This window comes from Diorhabda sublineata, chromosome 6 (assembly GCF_026230105.1).
Source record: "Diorhabda sublineata isolate icDioSubl1.1 chromosome 6, icDioSubl1.1, whole genome shotgun sequence".
NCBI classification, from domain to species: Eukaryota; Metazoa; Arthropoda; class Insecta; order Coleoptera; family Chrysomelidae; genus Diorhabda; species Diorhabda sublineata.
In genome coordinates, this window is record NC_079479.1 from 10,841,534 (window position 1) to 10,853,142 (window position 11,609).

Below are 11,609 nucleotides of genomic sequence, written 5' to 3' on the forward strand. Positions count from 1 at the left end.
TTTCGATGTGAACAACATTCATCACATGGTAAAATGATGGTACTAGAAGTACATGTATACCTCCAGAGGTAGAAATAACATGGCGTCTAATCGACCTTGAAGACATTGGTGGCGCTGCAATAGTTCTTCGATTCATCTTCTAATTAAAGGAAGAATTATAGAGAATACCAAGATATATGTATATTAGGGTGGAACTTAATCATAATAAAGAAAATCAAGTTTTTGTTTTGACTTGCACCTCCCCTTTGCTCCGTGCAGACGCTACTCGGGCAGAAGACAGCGGGCATGTGCTGTAGGCGACTGCGAAGGTCTTGCACTACACACTCCGCCATTATTGACATTCAGGCGTCAGTCGGCGTTGTGCTACAACCACGTAAACATGTCCGCCATTATTGATGCTCCCGCCAAGTGTGATTCGTTTTCTAGAAGCTGAAGGTCAATGTGCTGCAGAAATCCATCGGAGAATAAATCGTGTTTATGGGGAAAACTTCATAGATGATGGTGTCGAAAGTTTGAAGATGGCCTTAATGATGATGAAGGGGACCAAGGACGCAAATTTGTCATATCAGATGATCTGGTTCAACGAGTTGACAGAATGGTTAAAGAAAACCGTAGATTCACCATTGCCGCTTTGTCTACGGAATTTTCAGAAGTTTCAAGGTCTATTAATTGGGGACAACTTTCTTTGAAGTGGATATTGAAAAACTTGTCAGATGTGACAAATGTCTCAATCTCTTCGGTGATTAAGATTATGTCGAGAAGTAACCTTAAGTGTACTAATCTTTTAGTAATAAAATTATTGTTTTATATGAACTTTTGTTTTATTTATAACCTATCGGAGGTTGAAAAAAAACGGCCCTCGAGAATGTTCAGTACAAAAGTTCATCTTCCGGTGCTACAAAAGTATAAGAAAAAGTACAGTAACTCAGCTCTCAGCTCATATATACTTGTGCGGAATATTACCCAGAAGTCACCACGAGGAGGTGGCTGCGTATCGATTTCCACCCATCCACCACTTTTTAAAAAACATAAGTGTCTGTCTGTCTAATTAACCGGCCGAAAATGGTTTCAAACTTTGGAATAATATTTCGTGATTTTAGTTTCCTGATATAACTAGTGCGGCGTGGAAAATCTGGGACATCTCCAGCCTGAACCATTTTCTTAATTTCTTCATCGGTCAATTATGGCAAGATTGGAGTTTCAGTGCTTTTGCAATCATTCCAATTTATTCTCATGCATCAAAGAAGTACATCAAAGCACCTAACACTTTCATTAAGTTTGAATCTAGCTGCAATAATCTTTCTAGACCCTAGTTCCCTAAAATGTTTCCTAGAGTCAGTTACCATTGCTAGAAGAATATTTTTTGAGTAACAAAATAACTGGATCAATGATGTCTCCATGCTGTTTTTCGAGTTACCTTGTTTATTTGATGATTTCCCTCCATCCTTGCAAGAAGGTTTCATTTTGATGTTGCACCACATTCGGCTATAAACCTTAATAACAAATTCGACAAAAACTTGAAGATTTCGAGGAGTTTCACATGAGACATATAAACGTAAAATTCTATTCGCAGGCCTTAACCAACGAGAATGAGGAACTTTTTTTGGTTTTTTATTTGCCAAGTCTTGGAGTGCCCCGGACAACAAAACATTCACGCAAATAGACCATATATTAATAACAAGAAGAAAACAAAGCTCTGTAAAGGATGTCCGAACATTTAGGGGAGCTTGCGCAGATACGGACCACTTTCTAGTTACAGCATATATAAAGCAGAAGGTTAAAAGATGTAGAAGAGATGCTAAAAAAAGAAATGGAACATTGAAAAATTGAACCACACAAATGCAAGAAAAAAATACAGAGATACTTTAACAAAAAAATTAAGAGAACAGACAAAGTCAAATGATATACAAACGGAGTGGGTACAAATCAAAGACTGCATAAAAGAAGCAGCAGCAGAACATGTCGGAATAAAAGAAAAAACAACAAATAAAGGCTGGTATAATGAAAATTGTCATGAAATACTAAATAAAAAAAACGGGGCAAGACTAAAATGGATCCAAACTGGCAAGCAACTTACAAAAATATAATGAGTTAAGAAAAGAATCAAAAAGCGTTAATACAAGAGCAAAAAGAAATTGGATAGACAGCAAAATAAAGGAAATAGAAAGGGAAAATATAAATATAAACTCGAAGAAGTTCTATAAGAGCATAAATGAACAAAATAAGGTAAATAAAGGAAAGATAAAAGGCATAAAGGATAGCAACGGAAAAGTTACGGAAGATGAACACCAGTACAAAATGACATGGACGCAATATTTTAAGGAAATACTTACAGATAAAGAAGTACTCCAAGATAAAGAATATCAACAAATAGAAGATCTAGAAAATGCAACCGAAAATACGGATGAACCAACAAGAGAGGAAATCTATGAAATAATCAATAAAAGCCGCAATGGAAAAGCACCTGGATTAGATGGCATTAATATGGAGCTAATAAAATATGGAGGCTTTGACCTCCAATATCGGCTATATGAATTGATCAAAAAGATATGGATCGAAGAAAAAATGCCTGAGGATTGGGAAACTGGTGAAATTAATACTATACACAAAAAAGGGGATCAACAGATATGTAAGAATTACAGAGGACTCACGCTGCTAAACACCGCATACAAAATACTGTCAACACTCATACAAAAAAGAATTTCAAAACAAACCAAAACCATAATTGGACAGTACCAAACCGGGTTTACATCTGGAAAATCTACAATAGATGCTATCCATACGGTCAAGCAGATAATGGAGAAAGCGCATGAGTATAAAATGGAAGTGGAAATACTCTTCATAGATTTTGAACAAGCGTTTGATTCGATAAAAAGAAGTAAGCTCATGTCGGCACTAAAAGAACTGGGAATACACCCCAAACTAAGAAAACTAATACAGTGTACAATGAAGAAAACAACAGTCACAGTAAGGACACAAGTGGGGAACACAGAAGAATTTGAAATAAATCAGGGTGTAAGACAGGGGGATGCTTTATCAACGACGCTGTTCAATTTGGCACTGGAATATGTGATGCGTAAAATAGACAAGAGAACAATAAAAAATAGAAGTGGACAAATAATAGCATATGCAGACGACATAGCACTTATCACAAGAAGTCGAAACACAATGGAAGACATGCTACAGGAAATAGTACTAGAAGGAAGTAAAATGGGTCTCAAAATAAATGAAAAGAAAACAAAAATAATGAGGCTAGATAAACGTATTATAGGAGGTAAAAAGAAAAGAAAAATTGGAAATTTTGATTTTGAGGAAGTAAATACATTCAAGTACTTAGGAACAACCTTAAGTAGTGACGGAAATAAAGAGGCAGAAGTCAAAGAAAAAATAACAGCAGCTAACAGGGCATATTACGCTAACAAAAAACTACTGTAAAACAAAATACTAGGAGAAAGTACAAAAATGAGAATATATAAAACAGTTATTAGACCGGTCATGATGTATGCTGCAGAAACTATGACTATGACAAAAAAGAAAGAAGAAGACTTAAGAATTGTTGAGAGAAAAATATTAGGACCAGTAAAACTAACAGAAAATGAGTACCGAAGAAGAATGAACCATGAAATAAGAAATTAAAGAGGACATAGTAAGAAAAATTAAACAACAAAGAGCAAGATGGCTGGAACATGTATGGAGAGCAGGAGAGGAAACAGTAGCGTACTCAATATTAGATTGGACCCCTGGAAGTGCTAGAAGAAGAGGAAGACCAAGGTCTACACGGTGGCAAGAGGTAAAAGACGACCTTAAGAGAATTGGGATGTGGAACTGGCAAGTAAAAACGAAAGATAGACGAGCCTGGCAGGATATGTGCCACAAGATATAAACAGAAGAGAATGGGGACTGATCTACCCCGAAACAAAGAAAAAAAAGATCTAGAAAGCTCGTAAGAGCGGCGTTACCCCATCTGGGGTGTTTAGCCACCATATATATATATATATATATATATATATTTGTAAAGTCTTTAAACAATACTCTCCAAGCTGAGTGGCCTATTAGACCAGAAAATTCTCTAGGAGCCGTAGTCTATCCATCAAGATATTGAAATAGGTGCTTTGAAGGAAGTTCATTTTCATGTAGTAGACTAATTATCCATTGCAAGGGTCTTCTTAAACTAGTTTCTAATATTTTGATGACTACAGATTCACGTCCTGTATTGACAACGGTTCCATGGCAACCAAGGCAACCAATAGCTTAAATTGAAAAGGTCAATATAATTTTCAAAATTCTTCAAAATTAGCTCCGTCTTGCCAGCAACGCAAAGTCGAGAAATTGTTTTCATAAAATGCCACAATTAGGTGCCAAGTTCAAAAATTAGGTGCTCTGTAATTTTCACAGTAAATAAATACTCAAAGTTGCGGTGCTTAGAAAACGTGATGCTAGCAACGCAAGTGAAAATAATTACAATACAGACTGGCTCTTGTACTAACCTCGTATTGTGTCGTGAAACTCAGGATTCTCTGTGTTTATAAGTGATCTATGAATCCCAATGTTCTCAGAAAATCTAGAATGTGGGATGACTCTTGCTTCCAAAAATCTTCTTTATATGCTTCCAAGTGTAGTGCTCTGGAGTTCTCATATTTTGAGAAATTCGAACATAGAAGTTTCATTCTCTGCGAAAAACAGAATTTGCACGCTGCATTATCTGCAAAGTCTTGCGTCTTCAGGATTCCAGGCGACAGTGGCCCGACAGTACTTTTGTTAATATTCGGAGGTTGCTCTTGTCTACGTTGATGCATTTAGCAGATCTCGGGTTAAAGCTTCCCAGGAGTATTTTTGCCTGTTTCAAACCCTGTAGATTGTCTCAGTAACTGTTTTTAACCTCATCTACCTTCTTTATCAGCGCTTTTTTATGTGCTGTAGCTTACACCCAAAAAGGTTCAGGTTCTATGTCTTCACTTGGTTATCAGTCAGGACGATGATCTCCTGTTTGAAATAATTTCTTTCTAGATTCATCTTAATACATTTTTCAATTTTCAATTGCATATATTTTAGCTTGGAAAAAAAGTATCATGATAAGAAGTACCAGTTACAGTTGCTCCAACAATCGGATTCACTCCATTTTTTCTATCGCTGTATTATAAGTTTTCACTTGTCCACTAAACTGGAAGTTCCCTTCACAATTGAAAACGAAATGAACGATCAAATGGTCAAATTCATGGACCAAATATTTGTTGGCTGGTAAACTAGATCTTTAGCCTTCAGAAAAAACCATAAAGTTGCCTGTGAAACCAAACAGTCGTTATAGAAATTGTTAATTCAGGTCTAACCTGCCTAACGGATTTTTGGGGCTACTGGTGAACACCTGTCACCAACTCCTCCACTTCCTGTCAGTGGAAAATCGCCTTGTTTTCTACCTCACAAAATGAAATTTTTATGCATCTGACATTGCATAAAAAGTTACCTACACTGTTTAAAGAGTATGATAATTTGCCTCCAAAAAAGATGCACTCAATAAAAACAGGAAAAGTGAAAATTGTTGTTAATTTCTTGCTACATTTGTTCTAAAAATTAATACTAGAAACTGAACCGCGTTTCGGAGATCACCAGAAGACGGATAAATGAAATCATATCTACACTTTTTACTAACGAGAAAATTTAGTTTCACCAGAAACATGTTTTCCGTCAATGATACCGTCTCTCACTAATTAGTAAAGACCGCCCCCCGGCACAGTCAGTTATCAGTAGAAATTGAAGTTAAACGAGATACCTGCGCTAGATAAATATGTATATAAATATATTTAAGAAGATTTTGTGAACGCCCGTTAATTACTACGAATGCTAAAGAACACTCGCGGGTATGTCTTCGCGATATGAAATAAATTGGTAATACAGGAGCGTACTTAACAAATAACCCTTCACTCAAATAATATTAATGGGGAAAGTATTTTTTCTTCTCCCTAAATAACGCTATTTGATACTCTTTGTAAAAACATAAGTAATATACACTAAAAAGGTATCGATTTTACATGACGACGGAACGTAACTTAACCTTGAGTGGTAATAATTTATGCTATATTGAATCTGTATCTTATTACTCAAAAAAACTGCAACTATCTAGTCTAGTTTCATGTATGTAATACTCCTATATGGACAGTTGGTATGGGAAAAAACGTCCCTACGCTACGGTGACGACAATATTCATTTTCTCTTTCGTTTGAGACACTTTATCTATACTGCGCATGCTTGAGAATGCAGAGAACCGAGCCGGAACCTGGGAGGATAGAGAAATTTTTGCTATTTTATCTTCCTTAGTCGGAACAACTTCCACTTATATAAACTGTCCATATGGAAGTATTACATATGTGCTACGTACTGAACGTCGCAGAATGTCAATAACTTAACCTCACTTTTCTTGTTTGTTCTTGTTCATGAGTATTTGTATAACAAACAGTTGGCTGGATACAAGAATGTTATAAAGAAAACCAAAATTTGGCAGGATATAGGGAACGAGTTGAACATTCAAGGTGAGAAAGTTCAAGAAAATGTTAGATATATAATTACTTTTATGAGATGAATTGAAAAAACTGTGGAATTTCGAGTGTAGGTGCGGAATCTTTACTAAGTTTCCTGAAAGAGTTTCAAAAACCTAGAAAGTACAGTTAGCCCAAACGGATTAGTCATTTAGATTAACGAAAATTCTAAGCAAAAAATTTACTCCGGAATTTGTTGAGGGGGTTTACTGGTAGTCTAAATTCAAAAAGTAGATGTACCAACCTTGTTGCTGCATCCGCCATCTTGATTTAAAGGGTAATTGTTTATCTCTTGAATAACTCGTTTATTTTCAATTTTAAACGAAAAATAGTTATCACAAAAGTTGTTTAAAATTAAATTTCCTACAATTTTAGTTCTCATCAATTTTTTCCTAGGATCGATTTTGTTCCGTTTATACCCGAAAAGGGGGGTAAATTTTCGGTTATCGAATAACTCGTTTATTTTCAATTTTACGCGAAAAATTGTAATGAACAAAGTTAGGGTATCATTGAAAAAACGTTTTCTAAAGGAAACCCGGCAGAGGACAGACTCCGAAACAATTATACTCACCGGCAAATTTTAAATATGAAGAGTCAATAGCAAAACATATTTTGTTCTTACATACCTTCAGCGGATGCGATATTACGTCTTCAATATTCAACGTAGGGAAATTGAATTTTATCGAGATTCTCAAGAAAAACAACAATTTGAACAAACCTCTGAGCTGGTTCCGCGTGGCAAACATTTACAAACATTGCTTCGCTCAAGGTGGAGAATGTTTTCTAATCGCATTGTTTGGAGGCGATGAAAATGTAAAAAGACTCAACAACCTTCAAGAACTTCACAAAATCAGTTACGAGGTACAAATTCAATTTTGCGACGCTTTCACCTACCTCGACAGCAGCAGAACAATATATCTACAGGACGTACCTGCAGGTGCAAATGTGAATGGAGTATGAAGTCAACGCTACGGAATGGGGGAATCGTCGACTGGAACCTATCCCTAAAATCGTCGATCCTGCACCAGAATTTTTGCTGAAGACGAAGACGACCTTGGTAGTGACGAAAACCGCTCAGAAAAAGTCACTACCGACCCTCCTGAGCTTCCGGATGAATTCGTCGATAATTACGAGAAAGAATCCAACGACGAAAATTTGGTCGAGCCAAGTAGACGTAATTGAAATTTCCAAAGACTTTTGAAAGTGTACTGAAAAGAAAATAAAACTCAAGTTTTCAAATCAAACCCCTCTTTTCGGGTATAAATCGAAAAAAATCGATCCTAGGAAAAAATTGATGAGAAATAAAATTGTAGGAAATTTAATTTTAAACATCTTTTGTAATAACTATTTTTCGTTTAAAATTGAAAATAAACGAGTTATTCAAGAGACAAAAAATTACCCTTTAAATCAAGATGGCGGATGCAGCAACAAGTTTGGTACCTCTACTTTTTGAATTTAGACTACCAGTAACCTCCCGCCCCCAACAAATGCCGAATGAAATTTGCTGCTTAGATTTTTGTAAATCTCAGCCCCTCTTTAAAGTCAATCCGACTGTGCTAAGTATATAATTGTAGAACCTCGTCCAACATGCTTCTCTGTTCACTAATGAACCAACTGTGCAGCTTTAAATTCGGGGTGTATTTTTGTCATTTATGAACATCTACAGCAGCATGTTCGCGCTTTGTGTACCGCTTAATTCCTTTTAGTACAAATAATGTAGAATTTTATTAAGGTTATAATATGTTATTAGATATTTTGATTGAAAAAAATTAACTCAATAAAACACACATTTTATTTAACGTTTTCTTCGCAATCACACTTATATAGAATAATAAAAATTTCATTAAAAAATTGAGTGACATTTTGATCTGATAATTTCAATTACAGATATCAGCTCTTTTAAGTTGGCTGGGACAAATGATTTTTTTGCTAAATCGTTTGTTCGTCGATTATTCTTAATTGTTCGATCAAAATTGATATTTCTTATTTTAATCAATTATGAGTTTTTTTTTATTATTCTACTGAATCTGAGTCAGTTATCGTTTGTTCGGTCAAAAAATATGTTTGTTCATTTGAATCTTGTTTATATCAATCAACACAAATAATAATTACACCGGCACACAAAAAAATAAAAGTGCTCCGTACCGGACCTTTCGAAGTCTTTGTATTTTAACCCGCTGAATCCGAATTCGAGGTCAGTTTGACTTGTATACTTCTAAAATTTGCTGAATCCGAATACGATATTAGTTTGACCTGTATACTCCTAAAATTTCAAGAAAACTTAAAAAAACCGAAACATAAAGGAATTCGGTGGTGATAAAAAAATTTTTTTGGACCTCAACTAAATATGACTATCATGCATTTTGATCCGCCGAATATGTCTAAAGTTTATTTTGACCATTAACCGTTTAAAATCTAACTAAATGTTGAAAAATGCTAGAGTATCACGTTTTTGATGATATAAAACACTTTATGGAGCCAATTTATGATTTTCATGTATTTTGATTTGCTGAATCTAAATTTTAAGTTTATTTGGCTTATACACCATCGAAAGTCCGTGTCAATAGCAAAAAATCCCTGAAAATTACTAGAAATTGAAGTTGTTATGATGAAAAAATTTTTAAATCTAAACAAAATGTATTTTCCAGGTTATATATTTTTTTATTTTTGTTTTTTTTGCTTTTTTTTTGTTTGTTTGTTTGTTTTTTGTTTTATATTTTATTTTTATGTTTTATATGTAATCTTGTATAAGCACGCATGCGCAGAAATGATAATTGGAACATGATGATGCTAGGGAATTGAAAAATTAATTATTAAGATTATTAAGAATTCGAAAGAACATATTTTTTGACCGAACAAACGATAAGTGACTAAAATTGAGTAGAATAATAAAAAAGAACTTGATCGAACAATCAAGGACAAACGACGAACAAACGATCTAATAAAAAAAGTAAAAAAAATTATTTGTCCCCGCCAACTTAACAGAGCAGAATGAACGCGAATTAGAAGCTGGTTCGCTAGTAAACATAACCTTAAAAATGCATGTACATAAAGATCCTGGCAACCACAATAATGAAAACCATCCCCATCCATTTCAAATTTACCCAAGTCAAGTACCTCCTTGTGAGGTACATTTCCATGATTGCCCTTTTTTTGGGGATACTAAAACCAACCTTACCGGCAGACTCCTAGCCGGCTATCCCTTATTCATAAGATAAAATCTGAAGTCCCCCACCCACTCCTCACACTCTTTCGTCGGTGTAGCAGGTTTTCTGCGGTTCTGGTGAACCGTTTCTCCAGCCAACTGTACCCGGCCGCCCCAAATTGAATTTGAAATAAAGCAAAAAACCCAAAATTCAAAAAAACAAATAAAACCTTTTAAAAATAAAAAACAAACAATCCGAGATACAAGCTTCACTTTATTTTTTTTGGCCAAAATCTCCGCTTAGAAATAGTTGGTCAAACACAACCCAACGAAACCACCACAACCCCAGCCCTGCAGAGGAGCTATTCCTATATCAGGGCCTACTCAAACAAACCACCTCCCTTACAAAAATCCTCCTTATCCTACCAAACATTAACCAACGAATCTCTGTCTCTTTCTTTAGTACATTCAAGACATAAAATTGAGTAGTTGCTTAAAGGGATAAGGGTAGTATAAATAATTTGAAGGTTTGAACATATACTTTGATTTCAACCTTATTAAATGTTTTATACGAAATCAAAAGAATTTTTTCGAAATGATTCCATGAAACTCAATATATATAGAGGTATATGTCGAAACTGGAAGTATTGCAAAACAGTTATTTTAGTGTTTAGTGCATAAAATGAGTATTTTTTCAATAGCATCTGAGAGTGTTTTTCGTCGAAACCGCAGAATGCCTTGCGATGTTTTCCGATACCCATTTGCCATTGTTTTCTATTGTTGCAGTCTCCCTTTCTCAGTCCTGTTCGTTTTATTCTTTCCATGCATGTTTTATTTGTCTTTTTCGGTTTTTTGGTAATATCCATCTTATTATTGTCTTTGGTAGTCTTGCTTCTGTCATTCGGTTTCCTTTCTATACATGTTAACTGTCTCTTCTACACTCATTTATTTGTCAATACCCTTATTAGTCACTCTTTCCAATCCTGATGCCCTTCTTATTGGGTCTAATCCTGCAGCTTTTAATTTCCTTTTTACTCTTTTAGTCGCCGCGTAATTTTTCTTTGTTTATCCATCTGTGTACTCCAAGAAATTCCATTTTATTATCTGCTTTGCCTTGTTTATTTTCGTTGTTTTTATTGTTTCATTATTTTCCAAAACAAGATCCGTGATATCACCACCAATTTAGAGATATTGATTTGAGGACCTCATTTTTTGTATTTATCTTTTAGTTTTCTTCCCATTCAAGTATTGAATATTCACTTTTCCGTTTAGTGAATTGTGCGACAAGAAACATGTGAAAAAAGTTTGAATCTTAAGGAAAATATTGATGTAAGGAAGTTTTAAAATGAACTCCCGTTTATTTAAAACAGAAATGTCCGATACCGAGGAAAGAAATCTAAAGCTTTATCAAGGGATGATATCAATAAATTAATTCCATGAGTTGATAACGAAACAAGTACAGCTTGATTGCAAAATGGCTTGGAACAGCAAGATTACATCCATAAAACATCATGGTGGCCGAAAGTCATTGTGGAATCAACTTTTCAAGGAACATCTAACGTTTATGATCAGCAGCAACATGGAACATCTTCGGGACGTTTTGTTCGAAGTAATTATTCAACTTTTACTATCAATTATTTTATGAGACTTTCGACACAATTTGTAGAACGACAAAGTGAGTTTTTTTATCGTTTTTATTCACTACAAAATGTTCAGCTTCCTTAATGCATTCCTGTTCATGAAAATAGAACGTAAGAAGTATATAAACGTCGGTAAGTTTCCAGTTCAGCACTCCTAAATTCACACTTTAGTTTAACTAGAGTTAATGAGGTATCGAGATTTTCTTACTCCGGTTATCACATTATTGAAAATTCAATTTCATTGCGACATGAGTTTAATTGGAATCAATTTTTATTTTTTGTTCGGGAACGAGT